Source organism: Balaenoptera ricei, chromosome 14 (assembly GCF_028023285.1).
Source record: "Balaenoptera ricei isolate mBalRic1 chromosome 14, mBalRic1.hap2, whole genome shotgun sequence".
Taxonomy (NCBI): domain Eukaryota; kingdom Metazoa; phylum Chordata; class Mammalia; order Artiodactyla; family Balaenopteridae; genus Balaenoptera; species Balaenoptera ricei.
The window spans coordinates 90,766,455-90,788,768 of NC_082652.1; positions in this window are offsets into that span (position 1 = coordinate 90,766,455).

A 22,314-nucleotide genomic window follows, 5' to 3' on the forward strand; every position below is an offset into this window, starting at 1 on the left:
CCTCTGCAACTTAGTCATTGTTTTTTAAAAGGCAAAGTTTGCATAATCTACACAGATAATAATGAGCTGTGTTTTCTATTTCCTTCAACTTTTCCCCAGGGACATACATTCAAATGGCAGAACGGAACTTTTTCAGGAATAGCTTCTTTTCAAGTGATAACTGGAATTTTCCATGTTACGTTTCACCCCCAGTCGAGCTAAGAGAGAATTTGCTTTGCCCTTTAAAAGGGCATTTGCCTAGCTGAACGGAAACCGTTGCAGAAATCATTCAAACAAGACATTAGTGCCCAGCAGAATCCTAGTGCATTGCAGGCACCTGAGGCCGTGGGCAATCACTTGGGTATCTCTAAAGTGAAGCAAGAAATTATAAATAAGCTCAGGGTGGGATACAGCACAGGTGTTCAGCCAGTAGGTCCAAAACCCCACAAGTATTCCCAAGCCTTCTCTAAAGATGAGAACATTAGCGGTGATCTCCAAGTGGTCTCATGGCCACCCGCTTGTATCTTCATGGACCCGCCATAAACTAGTTGGCCTTTGCTCCTACCTCAGGCCCCTCCTTCATCTCAGGGTTCATATATGTCATCATTTAGCTCCTCCAGCGGCTGAGCCAGTGACCAGGCGAGGTTTGCAGTGCAAGAGGCTCTAGCTTAACTGGTTCTCTGGGATTTGCAGTGGAAATCAGGAACCCAAACCGTTGCTGCTACAACAAACTTATTTTTAGAAAGCTTGGCAGTGGGAAAGACGACTCCCAGCCTTTGAAATAGAAAATCAGATATGAAACAAGTCTTGTGGAGGGATGACCAGTGGTCAAGACAAAGATGAGATGAATGGGTCCTGACAACTCAGGCTCTCGCCTAAACCGGGGTATCATCTGAAAGGTGGTTTCCAAAGGCAACTTGCAAATAGCTAATTCCCAAGAGTACGGTTTGATGAAAATGGCTTTCTCTACCGTGTTTCATGAGGCAATATGTTCTGTATTGAATTCAGGCACTCACAGCTTAACAAAATCAGTGAGTAGCCAGCCTCATTTGGCAACTTGTGTGTTCAATAAACAGCAGGTGATAACTTCAACATTTATTTATCTGAGCCCGGGGAGACTCACTCACTCACGAAACAGGAGGTCCTTGCCATCCATGCAATTTCAAAGGAGACTGGAGCAAAGCATCTCCAGAGTGGCCGTGCGGTCAGGAAGTGAGGCTGGGCTGTGGATGGCCGCAGATGCCTAAGCACGCTTAGAACATGCCTTTGTTCTGTGCCTGGGGACAATCCAGACCAAATCTAACTCCTTTTACCTCGGGGAGGACTTCGAATGTTGGAGAGACGACTGTCCCAAATGCCCCAAATCTTCTCTCCTGAGTACCTTTCGTTCAGGTCCTGCTGCCTTGGTTTGGTCTTGCATCTCTCATCATCCTTTCTCCTCTCCCTCCCCTCGGCACACCCTGGCATGGTCCCCATCCCTGAAAGCCACCCATGTTGACCACGGCCACCACAGGCAGTCAAATCAGGTCACAACAGAGCACCTCTGTCTCCACTGCAATCTCAACACTGCTCTTCTGTACATGCGTTCCAAGATTAATTTAATCCCCAGACATTTGTAGAGCACCTACTGTGTGTCAGGTGAGGGGTGGGCCCTCTGCTGCCCCCGTGCTCACTGATAACGGCGCCATACTCACACGGCTGGCTGTATTTCCATGTGGCCGGTATTTCTTGGTGGCCAGGCCTGCTTTGTTCTTTCTTCAAGGGCGATAACACAGCTGGCACCCAGCAGGGCCACAAAATGCTCTAAGAAAATACTTCCACAGCGATTTCATTTGGTTGTCTGAGGACTGACATCGTTTTGCCACAATTGGTTGGACTATTTTGGTTTCTCAGTATCTGTTCCCAGAGGACCCCTATTCCTCAATGCAGGTGAGCGCGGGCCTCTGAGGGAGCAGAGAGGGGGATGCCAGTGGGGTGCTGTGAACCGCAGGGAAGAAAATACAAGGCTGCTTTCCAGGGGGTTAGGGGACAAAGGGGTCTGAAGCCACCCTTCAGAAGGGCAAAGCCCCCTAGGAGATGGCCTCAAGGTGACCGAATCCTGAGAGGGGGAAACGCTGAATTTGCTGGGCGATATACTATTTGTTCATTCTTCCAATTTCTTTACTGACTTATTGTTTGAATATGGCTCGATTCCAAGCTCATTGTTTACGGTCTTTCAACTTAACACCAGAAAAATTTGGAAATGTACACATATCTACTCCAGTGGTTTCCAATCAGCGGTGACCTTGCCCCTTCCTCAACAGTTGGCGATGTCTGGAGATGTTTCAGGGGCAGAGGGGCTGCCTCACTGGCATCTAGTTGGTAGAGGCCAGGAACACTGCTCAACATCCTACAAGGCATGGGATGGCCCCCCAAACAAAAAGCGATCTGGCCCCAAATATCAACGTTGCCGAGGTTGAGAAACTTTGGTTAAATCCTCCCATGATGCATATTTGCATGGAAGAAAAAAACAGGAAGAAGAAAGGAAGAAAAATGAAGCTGTTTGTAATAGGAATTTATATATTCCAGCCAGTGTAAGATAAGAGGAGACAATATGTTTCCCTTTTCTGCTTGATAAGAATTGATAAATGTTTATTAATATGGTATTTTTAAGCCTGAATTTTTTTTTTATTACTGAAGTACATATTCTAGAAACACTGTTTCTATAATGGCACAAGGTAGGGGTATAGATCCCGTTATGACATGTTTAAACATCTCAATTGCACTTACACTGAGACGACCAGCCTTGGAAAAAGCAATGCTTTTCATATTTATTTTAAATTTTGGATGAATTACAGCCAATGCAGTTAAATTTAATTTCTGGATTCACAAGAAACTGTACATGATGGCTGTTTTGCCTTGTCATCACAGCATGTGTGTCAATATTTCTGGGTGAAATCAAAGACAAATTCCAAATGACAATTTTGCAAATCATTCCAAAATGGAGAGCACTGAGATTTTTGGCAAAGGGTTCCTCTATCTCTGTCTGGAGCTTTGGTATAAGCTTTATTAGTAAAGCGTATGTGTATCTCATCTTGAGGTAAATATTCTGGAACACAGTGTGAGGTCTTCTGTCGACAGACTTTCATTTGATTCAAGTTCTCTCCCTGTCTACTGGTGTGAACTTGACCAATTTATTTTACCCTGCCTATCCCTTTGTTTTCTCTGCTCTCTTCTGTAAAATGGGGATAATAACGGACGCACTTACTTCACTGGCTGTTGTAGGATTACAGGGAATCCAGGACCCAGAATAAGCATCCAATTACCATTTTATCATTATTAATATTATTATTATAACAAAATTATACTGTATATATTCTAAGTGTATTCCTTTCCTGGGGCTCTCTAACAAAGTACCGCAAACTGGGTAGCTTAAAAAGGCAGAAATTTAATTTCTCATAGTTCCAGAGGCTAGAAGTCCTAAATAAAGGTGTTGGCAAGGCCACGCTCTCTCTCAAGGCTCCGGGAAGGATCGGTTCCGTGCTGTTCTCTTAACTTCCGGTGTTGCTGGCATCCCTTGGCTTGTGGATACATTGGCCTGTCTCCGTTGTCACACGGCGTTCTCCTGTGTTCTCCTCTTCTTAGAAGGAGAGCAGTCACGTGGATTTGGGTTAGGGCACCCTGAGTGGAGCGGGACCTCATCTGAATGTGATCACTCCCGCAGAGACCCTGTTACCAAGTAAGGTCACGTTATCACGTGTTGGGACTTAGGAGGTGGACATTCCTCTTTGGGGCCACAGTGTTACCCACACACCAAGTATCTCAACAAGACTCTGGATAAACTGGCTTTGTTGAACTTAAATTGAAACTCGTCAAGGTGTCGTAGCAGGAAGGTTCCCACCTGCGGGCTTGAAGAAGCATCATAGCTGACCAGGCGTGTGAGGACAAACCGCAAACACTGATATGGAACGTGGGATAGGGCTCCGTGGGCTGCACACGTGAGCAGCGAATCGTGTAGAAAAATGAACTCGGGGATTTGGAGCCTAATGTTGATTTGCAGGGCGCTCCTGTGAAGATTTTTAAAGCGATTATGATGGCTGTGTGTTTATGAGCTGTCACGCATGTCACGTGCAATGAACTGCAGGAAAATCCTGAATTCTTGGAACTTGGGTGATGTGCTTGGAAAGGAAACTCTTTCTCATTTCATGGCCAGTGACGTTCCCGTGAAAAAGTTTAACCTTGTGTCAGCTGTTGCCTCAGGTTAGGACAATTTTGGCTTTCTCGGGTCAACAATAAGTTGTAACTTAAACCTTACCTAACAGGTTTTTGGGATAGGTTGAATTGTGTCTGCCTGGAATTCAGATGTCAAAGTCCTAACCTCCAATTCCTCAGGATGTGACCTTGTTTGGAGATAGGCTCTTTGCAGAGGTAACCAAGTATAAATGAGGTCATGCAGGTGGCCCTAATCCGATATGACTGGCATCCTTGTAAGAAGGGGAGATTTCGACCCAGACACACACGGGGAGAACCCATGCGAAGATGAAGGCAGAGATCAGGGTGATGCTTCTGCGAGCCAAGGAACGTCAGACACTTCCAGCAAACCACCAGCCACTCTGCCGACACCTTGACATTAGACTGCTGATCTCCAGGACCGTGAGAGCATACATTCCTGTAGTTTAAGCCCCCAGTCCTTGGGACTCTGATGTGGCAGCCCTGGAAACTAACAAGAGTTCTGGAGTACTTCCAGGAGAGGAAATTAGCTCCTAGGGTGGGAGGGACCATGGCATTAGTTCAACTCCCTGTGCCTGAGACGTCCTTTAAACATTATTCATTTAACCTTTGCTTGAATACCTCCAATAACAGAGAGCTCACTCTCTCACAGGCACAGCCCATTTCTTTTTTAGACAGTTCTAACTATTGGAAGATTCTTCTTTACCAAAATCTGCTTCCTGTTGTTGTTCTGCCTTCCAAAAGCATATGGAATAGGATGACTTCCTCTTCCCTGTGGCCAACCTTTGGCTACTTAAAAATAGCAATCAGGTGCCCTCAAGTCTGCATCTGACTGGCCACCTATGATTCCAGAATGAACACCAGGCAGGGACACGCACCAGGCAGCGGGCACTGGGGGTGAGGCTCCTGTAGACCGATGGGGAGGTGTCCGTCCCTCTGCCCTTCCGCCCTCAGCGTTAATCCCAGCAGAGATGCCGAGGTACCCGCTGCCCTTCCTGGGGGTGTCTGGTGGGGGGTGCACTGCCTTGCCGAGCGGATGTACAGCGCACAGTGGGGATTCGTCTTCTCTGAGATGAATCTGGAAGAAATTACGGGGAGATGTTGACAGCTAAGACAGAAGCTACCTCTCACCTAACAGCTCGTACCTGTGTGTGAACATGGTTTTAAAGTCAAGATGAAACTTCGGACGTGACAGAGAAATGCCCCATCCTGTTTACAGAAGGAGGTGTTTACACAGAGATGGCCATGAACACTCTTTGCCCCAGACACCTTTGTACCAAAAAGGATGCCCATATTGATCTGAATGGCAGTGTGTAAATATGGTTATCAGCCCACGTGGGATCGGGACAGCTTTCTCTTTCTAGCTGATACTAGACTGTGTCCCTTTGTAGAACCATGTTAAAGGTTAATTTATCTTAATATAAAATAAACCTCACAGACAAGAAGGATTTATTAAGTATCTGCCGGCTGGAGAGCTGTTCTGGAAACTCACCATCTCCTAGGATGCAGGGCGTTTGGTCTTCCTGTTCCTCCCCTGCCCACTGTCCCGCCCCTCCTCCCCCCACTCTTCTCTCCACCTCCGTCCTTTAATGAAGGTCTAATTGAAAGACTCAGACCCAGAACGAGTCCACTTAGGTAGAGGCCAGCACTTCCCATCCCCATAAACAAATCTCGTGGCACCTGTAGTTTCACGGAAGGTCGTAGGTAGAGCCGGTTTGGCGATGGTTCCCCCGTGTGTGTGGCTGTTTGGCACCAAGTCCTCAAGGGCGTCTTTGTCTAGTGTTGGCCAGGGGTTGCCAAACACCAGTTTTCCATTTAATCATTTCTCTGGCAAAACAGTGACATCACTTCCTGTCATTTGACACTTCACTAAACTTGACTCACATCCGTTATGGTCCATGAGATACTAAAACTCAGAAAATAGCAAATAATAGCAAAATAGAAAATAGTGGGGAAATCGCAGTCAGAATGGTGTTTATAGCCACGGTCAAGAAACCTGTAGAGTGATAACTGATAACTGCTACATATTTACGTCTGCAGATGCCTGTTTGGGCAGACACATAGCCCACGGTGGTGCCCCAGACTAAACCTCCACACGAGGTCAACTTTAGTCTCAATGTTAACCACGTGATGTGTGTTCAGAGGATGCATTCTTGGGAAATCACTTGCCTTATTCCTGAGAAGACTCCTTGAATGCTGCCATCTCTAAGACTTCAGAGAGCTGAAAGCCACGCTGTGTTCCTTCCACCTTGCCTCTTTGTTTGTTGGTTCTTCTAGGTCTCTGTTCTTACAAACATCTTCCCTCCATCACCCGCCTGGCCCACGCCAGGAAAGCCTCAGCAGCCGTTGAGCGAGGCTCACTTCTCCCTGCTGCATTGTGTCCTATACACAGCTGGCAGGATAACCTCCAAGAATGCAATTTTCCTCAAGATAAGAGCCCGCAGTAGCTCTGAACCACCTTTTCCAGCCCCCTTCCATGCTTCTCTGACCTCGCTTTCCCCTTGACCCCCCAAAGTTCTGTCCTCTCCGGCTACGTCAAGTCCTCTCCCATCCCCTGCACGGGTCTTGCTAGTCCCGGCAGTGGCACCTCTGAAAAAGGAATGACCTCACCCGATTTTCCTGTTGCCCCCTCTCCCCACTTGGCAGCCCCACTTCAAGTTCAGATTTCTAGTTTCCAACACGCCCATCTATGCCCACCCCACGTCACACTCAGCACCCCTGGACTCTCAGAAATGCATTGTGGTGTACTTACTTGGGTCTAGTTGGCTCTTGAATATGGTTTGCCTTGCAAACTCCAACACAAGCTACTCAGTATGCTTCCTTCTTTCTTTGCTATAACCTCAAACCTGGCGCTGCAGGGGACAGTGGCAGATCCAGGCCAGGCTGGCAGGTAGCTTAGCATGATGTTTGGAAACCTGTGCCATGGAGTGTAGAGCTGAGTTCCAATTCTGGTTCTGTCATTTTCTACCTAAGTGACCTTGAACAAGTTATGTGACTGGATCACAAAATCAGTAGAGAGCCCTCCTTTTATTCTGATGTAGAAAGCTGTGTATTAGGGTTTGCTTTTGTTTATTTCCCCAATCTTATAGATGATTTACCTGCCAGCTCTCTATGTCTGAAACAACTTGTTTCCTTCATTTCCTCCGTAGGAAATATTCTGAACTGATGGGGTCATCACCCCACCCCACCAGTGGGCCATGTTCCCTTGGAAGTCTGTGTACTGAGGAGAGTACCTCAGTTACGGTCCCTGTGTATCAGTTAGCTGTGCTGCATAACAAACAGTTCCTAAACTTCTGACTTCAAGCAACAGCATTTTATTTAGCTCATCATCCTCTGGGTCAGCTCCTGAGCTGCACTCAGCTGTGCTCACTCACTCGCCTGTCATCAGTCGCTAGGCTGGTGAGGTCACTGGCTGGTCCAGAATCTCAGCTGGTGCAGCTTGTGTGTCCTCTTCCAGTGGGCTAGCGCAGGCTCCTTGACATAGTGATGGGCTGGGTTCCAGGAGGGAGGAAGAGAGTGGAGGCCTCGAGTCTAGGCTTGGAGCTAGCACGCTGCCCCCTCTGCTGCACTGTACGGGTCAAAGCAAGTCACCGAACCAGCCCAGCTTCGAGGCATGGGGAGAAGACTTCATCTCTTGATAAGAGGAGCTTTCAAGTCACACTGCAGAGAGGCCTGGGGACAGGGAAGAGGACAATGGTGGCTGTTTTCTCAAGCAATCTCCACACCCCTAGTTCCCTCTTGAGTGAGAAGGTCCAGGTGGGTGCAGAATGGAAAGAAGGAGCCATGGTTTCTGGCCTGAGAAGGGACGTTAGTCTGGAGCAGAGGGGACCCACCCCCCCCCCACCCCCCCGCCATCTACCATTGCAAGATAACAATCAAGGGTCTACAGCATTTTTATCAGGGCTTGGAAATGTTCTCTTCCAATGGCCAGAGAGTAACTATCTTCCACGCATGGGTCACAAGCGCTCACCCTGGCCATAGCGGCTCGCGGCAGCCACAGATGGGGCATCGCCGGCTCCCGTACCTCGCGCCTGCATTGGCCCCCAGGCTGCAGCTACCCAGGGCTGATCTACACCCACCCTGCACCTGTCTTTGGCTTTCTCTCTGGAGGGTTTCTTATGGGAAAACAACGAGGTGTCAGGTATTATTTTTTTGATTATTGAAGAGCCTCTTTCCTGACTTCTCTAGACTCTGTCGGGTCAGAAGGGGGCAGCTGGGCTGCCCTGCCTCGACTGCACTTGGAAGCCTGGCCGTGGAAACCGCGTTCTGCGGTGTCCTGAGTACACAGGACTCCGAGGCCATGGGTCCCGGTGTCCGTCTTCCAGGCGCTGACTTGGCATCTCCCTGAAAATTAGCGCTGGGCTCCACTTGATGTCCTGAAATATCATCACAAAGAATACGACAAATCAAAGAATTTGGTGGCATTGTTGAATCGTCTCATCTTCTCTCTCTAAAGCGAGATGGCCTTCCTGGGCTGCAGGCTGGAAGGAACAGTGGAGTATTGAAAAGCCGGCTCTGACAAGTGAATAAACACGACAACGAACACAGGGCCTGCTATTTCACGTGGTGTGCGCAGCATTTATCCGGGTCTCGTCTGTCACCCATGCTCTGTTCTGAGAATGCCACAGACGGTTCTGCATTTGGCTTCCAGAATCGGCGAACCACACTGGTAGAACAAAGCCGTCATATTTAGCGGTGTTTCGTTACAACCATTATTTCACTTAAGTTTAGACATCTCTTTGCAGAATCAGATCCTACTTTAAAAAATTGCCATGCTTTGCAACATTAAACAAAACGATGAGCTGGGGGAAGAAAGTTGCCTAGTAGCCACGGGTTGAGGAAAACTCTTTCAGGTTCAGAAATGAAGCCTTAAGGCAACAGAGGAAGTCACCTTTCTCATAAACAAGAATGTCATTTGGAACACGGTGCAGACTTCCAAGGAAGTTATGCTTGTTGAAACCAGAACCTGCTCCCCGGCCAGGGCGGTGGCGCAGAGGCTGGGGAGGGCCGGGTACCGCCGCCTCGGTCAAGTCCCCTGGAGCAGATGCCCCGGCCGTCACCCACTCAGCACGCGGGCTGACCTCTGTCCCCCTGGGGACCGCTGGCCCCCACTGACCTTCTTTCCTGGCCATCCGTCTATTTGGCTTCATACGGATGCGACCTGCATTTGAAGCCAACTTCTGAGAGAGAAAAGATAACATACCCCAAGTCCAAATCTTTCTTTTCCCTACGTTTTTTTTTTTCATCAGACAAATGTTTTAATAATTTGTTTTTAGTAACACAACTTGATAATAATTCAGAAAATGTGCTGTGTGCTTTAAATTTTGGCAGAACTAGCATCTTCTTGTTTTCTCCTTTGATTAGGCTATTTGCTACAATAGAGCAAACATTGTATTTAAAAGGTTCTTTTTTGCCATAAAACTTTATATAATATTGAACTAGTGAAAAGGTAAATGGTTCCACCACCCTACTGGACTAATGTAATGCTAACATTTGATCATCCAGTCACTATCTGTAAAGATCCTATCCAATGAGAGGGAAAATGTTGCTTCACCAGGTAAGCATTTTCAATGTTAGGTAATACTTTCATTTGCAGGTATAAAAATGCTCAATTTAATTTAGTTTTTAAATTAAGAAAATCAGGTGTTAATATTGTTTTTCTATTTATGAACACTCTCTGATTTAAAAACAAAATTCAAAGATACACTATACTGTGATGCTCAAGAGAAATTAATAATTAACCACTCCTGCTACTGAATGGTCAGTAATGGGGAGGGATTCATTTGTATAGGGTAGACCATTTGATTCTACGGTGACCAAGAAGACTATATTCTTTTTTGTTTGTTTGTTTTGTTTTGTTTTTAATTTATTTTTTTATACAGCAGGTTCTTATTAGTTATCCATTTTATACATATTAGTGTATATATGTCAATCCCAATCTCCCAATTCATCACACCACCATCTTTTCCCTACTTTCACAGGCTTTTCTAGAGAGAAGGAACAGCCTTTATGAGGAAATGTGCAACTCGGCCATAACCTTAGGGAAAGACCACAGCTTGTGATGGGACCTGCCGGCTCTTGGGTCTCCTGGGATTGTTGTGGGGAACGTTCCGGTCCGGACTCTCTCTATGAAATTCACCAACTGTTCTATGTTTTGGGTTCCACTCTCCATCTGCTTTTGACTTTCAAGCCGGGGAGTCATTGTGGAGATGGAGTTTCAAACGTGCTTCAAGAGGCGCAGAGATGGAGTAATCATATTTATTCATTCTCAAGGGAGGATCTTCATTTGGAGCCATCGCTGGAAGCAGCGGCCAGCGAGCCTGTCCTGAAAAGGGCCGGAGAGGCAATCGCGTAGGACGCCCGGGCCGCCTGGTCTCTGGCGCATTTCGCAGCCACGGTGGCTGCAGCTGTAGGTGCTGTGTGCTTGGGGCGCGGCTGTGCTCCCACAGAGCTCTATCTACAGCATCAGGCGGCACCGGGGTCTGGGCGTGCAGCCCCGAGTTAAGGGCTTAGAGCAGAAAGAAGGGCCTGCAAGCAGGCGTGTTTGCGGTGGGCGTGGGGGGCGTGCCTTGGATGGGGGTTATGAGGACAAAGAGTGTGGTGTGAGATCTACAAGTTACCCCGAGGGGACAGGCCTAGCAACTCCCCAAGGAGGGAACGGCCAGGTCAAGGCAGAGACCAAAGAATGTGGCATTTTCTCCTTTGAGACTACCCAGTGATTATTCTAGACTGTTAGGAGGAAAGAAAAGAAAACCTCCGTGTAGTTAGTGGAGTTGGCCTGTGGTCCTTGTGAGGAGGACCTTGCCAGCCCGTTTACAGGAGGGAAAAGTAAGGCTCCGGGAGGTGGGATGAATTGTCCACAACGCTTTCCTGATGTTTTTTCCTCTAAGGCGCAGGGCCATGGCGGGTTCATTTTGAATTCTTCGCAGCCCCGAGCTGAGGGCTCCGCTGGTACCGGGTGACGCATTGCTCCTGTGGGAGCTCAGTCGCCCTCCCTCTGCGGTCCACGTGGTCCGCTGCCCCGTCCCTTGCTGTCCCGGCCCTGCTCTGCCGCGTGTCTCTGGGCTGCGTTTCCCGGGCTCAGGCTTGGCTCGGGGTGGCTGGGGAGAAGAGGGCAGGACAGGAGAGAGAGGCCTGGCTGTTTCTCCCCATCTCTGCCTGGGAGCTGGGTCTCCTCTGTGTTTCCAGCTCCTGGGGTGACCCCACCCTGGGCTCGGGAAACACTGATCTCTCCCATGTCCCTCCAGCCTCCTGGGAACGGCTTTCTGCTCTTGCAAAATTCCGGGCTGCCTCAATATCCCCTGTTTGGCTTTTAAGTAACGCTACAACTTACAGACCAATTCCCTCCATTCCGCCCTGGATAGACCCCTGCCTGATACGGGGTCTGTTATCCTAAGGCCCACTTATTTGTAAACACATCACCTGTTTCAGGTAACATTTGCATTTTGGGCCAAAACCTTATCTAAAGGAGTGAATTTCCTTTCCAGACAAGCCCGTGTCTGGTCTGTTTTCGAATGCGCCTGTGGAGAAGACAAATTCCAGCAGAAACACTTCTCCGGCCCCGTCGGGTGGTACTTCGCTGTTGACCCCATAAACCACATTGACCTTTCAAAATATCACAGGGCCATGCCCCTCAGCAGCTCTCGTTAATTGACTATGGTCTTCAGAGTCAATTAAAAATGTTAGAAAATGCCCTACTTCTTGCTAAGAAATACAAAATTTAAGGCTATTGTTAAAAAACACAGTGCTGAAATAATAGTGTTCTGAGAATGCATTCTTCTGCCTCCGATTTGGCTCTTGTTTTACCTCTCATGTGCAGGAGGGGAGGATTTCCTAGGTCATCACTGAAACAATAAAACAGTCTCTTTTCTTATTTCTGCGAATTGAAAAAGAAAATTCCAGCGTAAGAAAAATGTGACCGAAAACTTCTTGGCTCTGGACGATGGCTCATCCAAGCCCCGCCGTAATTCCTTACGACTCGGAGCCCAAAGGGACACAGAGATATTACGGACCCATAATTATTGACCACGGGGACAGCCTGTCCTCCTCGCCTTAGGGGCTGGCTTCAGCTGGAATGGTACAGACAATGCCTGGAGGGCTGGCCACCCCATCATTCTAATGCAGCCCACACTCTGGGATGCAGTGAGCAAGACGCAGAGGGGCTCGGGGTCATCATGTTTTGTTCTCAAGGCCCCTCCATCACCGTGTCCCACATATGCACCTGTGCTGTGTGCACACGTGCTTGAGTGTGTGTATGAACTGTGTGCAGACACGTGTATGTGTGTTTACTCCTAATCGGATGGCAGGTTGTTACTCTCCGTTTGCTGTTGGCAGACAAAAAAGAGCCCAGTAAAGCCCTGCTAAACTTTGAGACGCTTGGTGCTTACCCAACTCGGGATTGGAGAGAAAGAGAGAGAGGAGAAGGAGAGGGAGAGAAAGAACAGGCGGGCTGGTGGGGGGAGGAGCTGGCTTTTTTTTTTTTTTTTTTTTCTCGAGAAAGTGAATAATGTCATCGTTGATTTAATTAGCAAATTCTAGATGTGCTGACAAAGGAGATTTTCTTGGGAGATGCACTGGGTTGTGTCAATGCTCTAAATGAATAGTCAGAGCCGAGTTCCTGGTAATCACAGATGAACAACAGCACTCGCCAAACCTCAAACAGTGCATAAATCAATTTGCTGGGAATTAACCATTCGCTTCAAAATTAGGGGTTACTTGACAGGGTTTCAGTGGTTAGGTTGTCAGGGGCCTGTATTTCGAGCTGAGATTTATCTATCACTGACACAAGCGCATCTCGTCCTGGGCTGCAGGCTGACCCCCGCCGAGCGCGTGGAGGGGGAGGCCCTCCTTGGGGGACAGAGCTGGGGGCGGGGGCCCGCTTGTCAAAGGCAAAAGGCGCCCCTGCCGCTCTTCGCGGTGCCCCCCGACGGGAGCCGGAGGACCTGGAGGAGGGGGTGTGTTTCGGGCTCCATCACACATCACGTGACCCTTTGATCGCACACAGAGCCTAACAATTTGTGAAATGAGAAAATGCCTGAAAGTGTACCGTTGCCCAGAAGAACTGATGAAAAGCAGTAGGACTCTGAGGTCACTGGTTCCCAGGAGTCGCCTACGCTGGGGTCAGGGGTCAGGGCCGGGGCCTCCTGACCGCTAGGGGCGGCACTGATCCAGTCCTCGGGGGGGCCAGACTGGGCACCAGTTGGGGAAGGGGAGTGGGTCCGGGTCAGATTTCTTATCTGACGTGTAGTGTTTGTCGCCCAGCCCTTCAGAGACCTTTCCTGGCCACTTAGAGACACCCTCCCGCCTAGCAGCTCCCCGCCCCGCAAGAACAATACAGATTCTCCATCCTGTGTAACCTGTTATCGTCATCCTTGCTCCCGGGCCTGACTGTATGATTAGGTCCCTGCTATGGATTATTCTTTCTCTGCCAGATGCCGTGAAGCTTGTCTTTCCCAGCAGCCCAGAGGTCCTCAGACACATAGCTATTGGAGACATTATCTTTTCTAGTCCAAATTTCTTCTAAATAATCCTCTTCCTGTCTTCAGCTTGTGCCCTGTAATTAAATCAGTCAACCCATGGATGTATTTTACAGGGAAAAGCAAGCAGGTAAAAACCAGCTGCTTGATTTGAATTTGGTCAAGGAAATGAACAAAAACAATTGACGTAACCCAACCCTGGATGACATGACCCTAAGCCACTCCTGCTTCCTTATCTGCGCACCTTTGCCTGCTGACCAACTGGACCTTCTCGTAAATTCTGACTGCAGAGTATCTCTAACACGGCAAGCTTTTTGAACTCAAGACGGTGGTCCTCCTGCTGGTTTTGGACCTGTGATACTCTTGACCACCCGCTTCTGTTCTGCCTTCAGACACTGAGCTTTCCATCTGGTGTTTAAGAAAGATGGCCCTGTTTGCTGTCATTTAGTTTAAGTCCGTTAGGATCTGAATATTAGTCCACTAAGGGAAATAAAACTAATTTGGGGGTTGTTACCATATTTTGGGGAGTTGAACGTTTGGAAAACATTTGTGCGGTGCTTCCTCATGTCTAACATGGAAGTTGCTAGAATGAATGGTGTGTACACGTGGCTTCAGGAGATCAGATTCCCAACAAGTCTCCTGATTTGAGCCCCACTTCCTGTGTCACCCAACATGGCCTTATTCTGTACACTTTTTTTTTTCCTGGATCACCTGTTTGCTCCCTCTTAAAGCCTTCTAGAACCAATCTAGAACATTCTCTGTCCCACAGGAGGAAACAAGGCAAGCAACAGTAACTGAACATGGGGTTCTGCTTTCTGTCTGTTTCCCACGATCACAAAAGTCTCAGCAGGAAATCCCTCCTGAAGGGACCTTCTCCCTCCCCGCCCTCCTTCAGATCTCTGCGGGAGGACTTCCTGCTCCGAAATCAGCATCCTGGATGGAGTCTTTTCCTTTCTGTGGAAGGATCTCTTCTCTCGTGATGAAAATGGCTGCGGGAACAAAAATGGCTCCAGATGAAACTATTCTCATGACAAAGCCTGTAATGAGGACAAAAAAATGGCACAAAATCAATTCATTCTCATGACAACCTTAAGATTGTAATGAGGACAAGAAACAGTCTGAAATTTATCAATTCTCGTGACAACCTTGAGACAGTAATGAAAGCGGCAAATGGTATGAAACTGGCCCACTCTCCCGACAGTGAAACAAACCTGGAAAATAGCACCGTGTTTATCTACCCCCCTGACAACCTGGGGGCTGGAGCAAGAACAGAGAAGGTGATGAGATTAACCCATTCCTGTCAAAGCTAATCTTAAAGGGTGGCCTCCATGTGTCCTTTGAAAGTGACCCCCCCCCCCCCCAGGTGAGTTACCTGTGTGAACCTCAGACGTCTCTGTGGGACGGCATTCTTTAGGGCTTCACTTTTCAGTTCTTTGTCATGATTCTTTATGTCATGGAAATTAACGAGTCCTGATCTTACAGACTAGGACGAGTGGCCCTCATTCCACTTCATCTCTTATGTGATGACCTCAAAGTGCTCTGGCAATCGGACTTATTAAAAGAGCATGTGTAAGAGGCATAGGCATTGGAACGGTGGTACGAGCTCTCATTCTAGAAATGTCCATCAGGACTGCAGGTGAGGAAAGACATGGAGGGTGGAGGTAACTTTCTGACTCAATGAAACACTGCTGCTGATGCGTATTTCTTAGAAAAAATGGAGTTTTCCAGCCTGTAGTCGCTGAACCAGTATCTGTTCTCCAACTTAGTTTTCCTATGAACTCACAGATATTCTCATACAAGTCACTGAGGGAAAAGGATGCATCAGCAGGATGAGCAGTTATTACAGGGCTTCTCGAAGGTTTGGAACCACCCGGGCGCTGGTTACAATCAGTGGGTCTGCAAGCGGGGCAGGAATATGCATTTGGACGAGGGAATGCCGTTCTTGAACACACGGAAGTTTGAGAAGCATTGATTCACTGTGTGCAGAGGTGCTGATTTGAGGAATGTGGATTTATGATTCCTAATGAGAGGCCCCACTCACTCACTCTTTCCTGCTAAAATGGCAATGTTCCACTGATGAATAAGCAGCGGAGGGCCAAGTTTTGATGTCAATTCAGGCGCCAGTCAGCTTTCACTGGGCTTCTAATAATTATTGATGAGTGATTGAATGACAGTGACTGGAAATAATGGCTTGCTGTGCTTGGCTGGCGACTCTAGAGATAATATAGGGGTGAAGCCCCTCCAAGCGTCATTAGTGGCTTTCATTATGAGGGATGTGGAGCCGTCTCATCTTTCTTTTGGTCTTTCTGCCTGTTTACACTTCCAATTAAGTCGGTCGGTATTGAGTGTTAGGAAAGGATGTTTTTGTTTGTTGGGAGTAGGTCAGTTTCTTCATCACTGTGTTTCTTAAACAATTGGATGCTAGGCTGAATTCTAACATTTTCTCCCACGTCTCTTGGTGGTGGCGGAGACATTCTTGTATTTTTTGCGGAGCTCAAGGGTTGGATCTAAGTTATAAGGTTTTGGCCAAGGCTCTGGGTTCGGTGTCTTTAAGCTTCACCCTGTTTTGGAATGAGCTGGTCATGGGATGACTGCATTAGTATTGATTTCATGTTGCTTCCCCAGGTCCTCTCTCTGGATTCCTCTCTCCGCATCAGTGGCCTTAAAGGTCTGAATATTTTCCATCAAGTTTGAGGTCAGGCCATTGCTGAAGGGGCTACCACAGGAGTGGGTAGTAAAGAGAAATCTACAAGGATTGCTCTTAGGTTAACGTGCATTTTGTCTTATGACAAGTGTGCACGATCGTGTATTTTATTCTAACAATGCTAGGTGGCCCAGGAGCCCGGAAATTGGATACAAGGCTGGGGATTTTCAGATCAATGTCAGCACACTTTCACGAGGTTGCAGTGAGTGTAGGGGGTGGAGGAGGGCAACCTTCCAGGAGGCAACCTCGATTCAGGGGCCCACGGAGCCAAGAGGTTAATAGTTGGGTTGAGTTGGGAGGGGTTGAGTGATAGGTAAGGACAGTGTTTCTTCCTGTTCGTTAGGCTGGGAGAGAGAGAGAGGGAGAGCGCGCATGCGAGAGAGAAAAAGAGACCAAGATCAACAGGAAAACATAATCCTAAATGGAAGGCAATAATTAAGTCACTTCTTGGTGTTCCTTTTTTTAGCCTAAATTATCTTTTGTGTCTCTTAACCTTTGTTCGAGGAATCCAGCTCCTTCTTAATCATCGTTGTCTCTCTTTTCTGCACCCTCTCCAGGTTTCCCCGTAAGTTCAGAAGTGTTATCTCATTTCTTTTCACAGCATGCCCATGAGGTAACTAAGGGTCATTGCTAAGCTCAGATTTACAGATTGGGTGAAAGTGAGGCATAGTGTGTGAGACGATTTACTCAAGGTCAAATTGCAAGGTCGGGGTCAGCATTAGAACGAGTCCTCCGATTCTGTCCGGCAGGCCCCGAAGCCTCTCCCGCTCCTGAGAGCCGTAGCAGTTACCCCATTTCCAGACTCCTTCGAAAGGACTTTTGGTTTGTACCATTCAGAATTTTTTTTTGTGAAAAGTTAAATAAGCACGTGGAAAGCGCTTTCACGTGGCTGCATGTCCCCATTACCTCTTCGTGCACTCACGTAGGCCGTGTTTACACAGATAATCACTGCTGCACACACACCTGCTTTGTGACAGAGGTCAGTCAAACAAATGGTCACATTTTACATTTTCATTCATAAATACTCCTAACGAATTTTGATGGCCAGGTAATTCTTTGCACATGGGTTTGTGGGTATGTTGTTTAGGACAGCCTTAGGAAAGTTACCAAATCTGAGAGGCCGAGGGGTCATGTCCAATTTTAGACCTGAACACAATCCAGCATAGTTGAAGGCCCAGTTTCATTTGCATATTAGATATTCCTTTATTCCAAAATTCTTCCTTAAAGTTTGCCAGCCCAGGAGAAATGTCAGTGTAGAAAATAACCAGAGAATTGTCCAGACTTTTTTCCTGTAATGAAATGTTGCTGTCTTGGAAACTGCATGGCATGTAGCAAGTTGTCAGGCCTGCATCCTGTGGGGTTTACAGCAGTGATGTGTTGTCAAAATGGGCTTTGCTAGAGCTAAGTGCTCGTGTTCAATATCATCCCTGGTACACAGGTGATACTCAGTGAACTGTTAAGAGATACTTAGCCCACATTCTTCTGTTGTGTCTCAATGGGCAGAAGCCACATACTTTTGGGGGTGTTTGAGTGATTCTTTGCCTAATGTTTCTTTCCCTGACTCTTTAATGAGCTCTGTGTCAGGGAAAGCAGGATTTCCGTTTTGCCCCTCATTGTACCCCTGTGCTGAGTACCAAGCCCTGCACATTGTAGATTCTCAACAAAGATTTGTTCAGTGGATGAAATCTGGAGCGAAAGAACAAATGAAACTACTTCCCATCTTCTCCAGATTTGGGAGGGAAGGCAAAGCTGATCTTGTCACACCTTTGCCTAAAATTCTCTGCCCATGGTGTGTACCATGCCGGACCAGGACGAAGAAGAAGAAAGAGGAGGAGAAGGACGATGGGGAGGAGAGAGTTGCCGCCCTGCATTTGGTCATGTCCACCAGGTGGGACCAATGGGGCTGAGTGGCCCCTGGGTGAGGCTGCCAGTGTGCAGTGCGGGGAGGAGAGCTGGTGGGGAAGAGGTGAGCTGTGCGTGAGTGTGGGCTGGGGCAGAGGTGATGGAGGAAGGAGGAGAAGCAGAAGGGAGGGAGAGGCAGTGGAAACTCCCTGGAAGGCGCAGTCAGACCTACAGCTTGGGGCGCTCTGCCCTTGCCGTGGTGGGGCTCTTGCTGGCCCTTCCTGGCTCATCTTGGCCTCACCTCTCCCTTCCTGGGCGGTGTTTTGCTCCAACCAAACCTAAGCACCTGCCCTTTCATACGGATAGATCCGTAGCCCTGTGGTGGGTGTGTACTTCCTTACTTACATGCATCTCCTCTGCACCGAGTGTCCCAGCCCTTTCTGCATCTTGTCAGTTCTGCTCACCCTTTCAGACAGGGCCTGGGCTCCTCTGCAATGTCGCCTCTGACCTCCCTGCCCCCCAGCATCTGGTTTATATCCCCTCTCTGCTCCCACTGGGCCTGGCACATACCTCTTAGAAGTAGCACTTACTTTTGGTTGACTTGGCATAGAAATCAATGGATAATCTTCTGTGGAATAAATACATGAGGCATCAGTGTCGCTGGGAGTGTGAGCAGCCCTCCAGCTGCGTGCTCAGACCCCAGGAATTTCATAGACTCGCATCTTCTCCGGGTGGGAGAGACTCCTCGGTGCCGGCAGCCAGGGCGGCTTCCGGGAAGTGAGAGCCATGTCTTCCTCTGCGTCAGAGTGTCCCCTGCCTTAGCCTTAGAGGACAGATTTCTCAACGGACAACACAACCCACATCTCCAAATAAAGAAGATCGAAGGAGATTTCAGTGATTTTCACTTTGCTGAAATAGTCCAGTTAAGGACCTCGGTCCCAATCTCATCTCTGCCGCCTGTGACCTGTGGACCTTGGGCGAGGGATTTAACCTCTCTAAGCTTGATTCCTCCCCTTAATGGGAGAATTTCTCTCCTCGGTAGGTTTTCAATATGTCTTTTGCATCTGAGTAGAAATATTCTTTATCCTCATTTAGGAATCGCCTTCAGAAACTGTGACAGTCCCTCTGGATGTTCTAAGGAGGATGGATCTTTCTGACTCTTGACAAAGTCAAATGCCATCTGTGGCCAATTATTAAATGAGACGAAGGACAAATCGATTATTACATTTTTCCCTTCTTTTCCTCCCCTTTTTTTGTTTTTGTCCACGAAGGATGGGTTCACACAAAGCCAAGAAGTACCAGCCTCGGGCAGTAGCGACAGTGCTGAGTTGGGATGTGAGACCCGAGGTGCTGGTGGAACCCCCTGCTGCTGATTCCTGGAACCTCTCCGGGGCACATGGCCTTGACCCCCACTGTCAGGTTCTGCAGGACTCATCCCAAACCCAAGTCGCTGGATCAAGGGTTTAGGCCGCTTTACATTTCAGCAAACACGCTCAAGAGTACAACGACTACAGCAGCAGTTGCTGTAGTTTTTCCCTTCTCTTCGTTGTTCTAATTTTTTCTCCGATTTTACACTTTTCTCTCAATTGGTATATCCAAAGTGCTAGACTGTATGAGGCTGGGGCCCTAGGGGAGTGAGAAGTCATTTATCAAACGGTTCTTGCAAATATCAATAATATCTGTAAAACACAGGAAAAAATTATAATCCCCCATGGCTTAAAAGAACTTCATTCATTCCACAGCACAAAAATACATATGTTTATTGGTAGTACTCTTTCTCTTTGCCTTTAAAACTCCCAAATCTGGAATATTAAAAAAAAGACACTGATTACAGGGTTATAACTCTGCGGATGTCAGATGAGCCGGTTGGACACCAGCAGGACTGGTAAAAACACGGCCGGATTTAAAATCTCACGAGATCCTCACCCGTGCGTGAGGTGCATCCCAGCCTCTCAGAGCGGTCTGGCCACGCCCCCCTTCCGGACGGGGGGTGTGGCCACCATGGAATACAGCGGGCAGGGGAGTCGGGGCAAGTGTCATGCTTGCCTTTGGCCAGCACCCACCTTGACCCAGCTCTGCGATGACAGCGGACTCTGTCATCTTCAGTTTGGATGACTTCATCTAAGAGACCATTTTCAGCTGCAGGTTCTATGTATCTTCTTTTTTTTTTTAATTTTTTTAAAAATTAATTAATTAATTATTTATTTATTTACTTTTGGGCGTGTTGGGTCTTCGTTTCTGTGCGAGGGCTTTCTCTAGTTGTGGCGAGCGGGGGCCACTCTTCATCGCGGTGCGTGGCCCTCTCACTATCGCGGTCTCTCTTGTTGCGGAGCACAGGCTCCAGACGCGCAGGCTCAGTAGTTGTGGCTCACGGGTCTAGTTGCTCCGCGGCATGCGGGATCCTCCCAGACCAGGGCTCGAACCCGTGTCCCCTGCATTGGCAGGCGGATTCTCAACCACTGCGCCACCAGGGAAGCCCCTCTATGTATCTTTGATGTTTTCACACGGGCAGTTCCAAAGAGGAGTCCTGATTATATTTTGAGCAAAGACAACATTATTGAAACTTGCCAGTACGCCGACGTGGAAGGAGGTAGTCATCACTGAGTGGTGTATCCCCTGGGGGCGGGCGATGACTACAGTATATTCCAAACAATTCATGACTTAATTTTTTTAGGAATGGAATTCAAGAACATTTCCTATCCTAGCTGCATAAACGATAAGTAAACAGAGATCCCAATGCTGAATTTTAGTGGCTCACGCTTTGTGAATATGTGGATGAATTTTCAAAACCCTCTCTACTAAATGATTGCATTTCCTCAGCAGGGATCGAATGTTAAGTTGTCCCCTTCACTTGATGACAAATGTGATTTCTGAGTGTGCGTGTGGCCACGTTGCAATTACCCAAGTGGAATACAAGAAGGATGAGCGAGATAAGAAAATCATTTTAAAGTCTCCTGTTACTAGGGTCAGCATGTCCCTCTGTGGACGCACCAGCCTTTGAAAAAGTGTTCATACTTAACCTCAGTGCTGCAGGGTCATGGGTGAAACCCCGGCTGGCTCACAAAGGGCCACCGGGGGACAGAGTGACAGCCAGGCAGAGGGGGCTCTAGAATGTGCTGCGCATCCCCCAGTAACCTGTGGGGCCTTTTCCAAGTTCCATACCCTCCCTCCCCAACTCTAGGAAGGAATGCTAGGAGAAGCCTTGATTATTCCTTTAGCAAAACTCTCTCGAAAGGTACTGTTAATGAACGCAATGTCTAACATTTAAGTTTTACCCAGAATCGGGCTTGCTTTGAACTATGCAATGTTGTTGGGTCTGTGGGTCAAGGAACAGTATTTACGCACTGCCTCCATTTCCAAGATTGAAAATAGGGTTTATTAATTCCCTTCCTAACTCACAGGGGACACCACACCCATTAACAACTAGGACAGACAGATCTGCATTGCGGTCCATGGAGTGATATGCAAATGTATGGGATTTTTCTTCTCTTTTTTCCTTTGGATTTCAGCACCAGTGCTTCTTAAGGAAAAAGAAAACCCATTGTTCCAATCACCGTGTCTCTCTTTGCCTCCCACTAATGTGCTTCTGAGGAGCAGCTTTTAAATGAGAAGTTACGGGCGCTATTCTGATTGAAACAAACTAGTGTTGATTGCTGATCAGCCATCTGTAAAGGAGGCCACCTCGGGAAGGATGTGAGCTAATGAAAAAATGGGCCTGATTTGGGAGCGTGGTGGGCTTCATGCCACCGGCCAGTGTGAGTGGCACGAGATGATAGCGGTGTGAGGAACGATAGATTGAGAATAAGTAACTTCTGTCTGAAAGATTAAATGGCGAATTTGCTATTAAGTGTGAAAGACATAAAATGGAATTATTGCTTGGCGGATGTAGCCGTGGCTATACACCTCCAGCAGACGGCACGAGATCCTGTCCTGCTGTCAACAGCTCACTCTTTCTGTCGTGGCTCAGTTAATACTGATCCCAAGGTGCCAATTAAAGACATGGAGAGCAGGATGGCGACCCCCGTATCCGGCCACACGGCACCTCCCGTGCAGGCCTTGCCTTCCCATGAACTTTGGAAGTCGTCCTCGTTATGGATGAAGTTG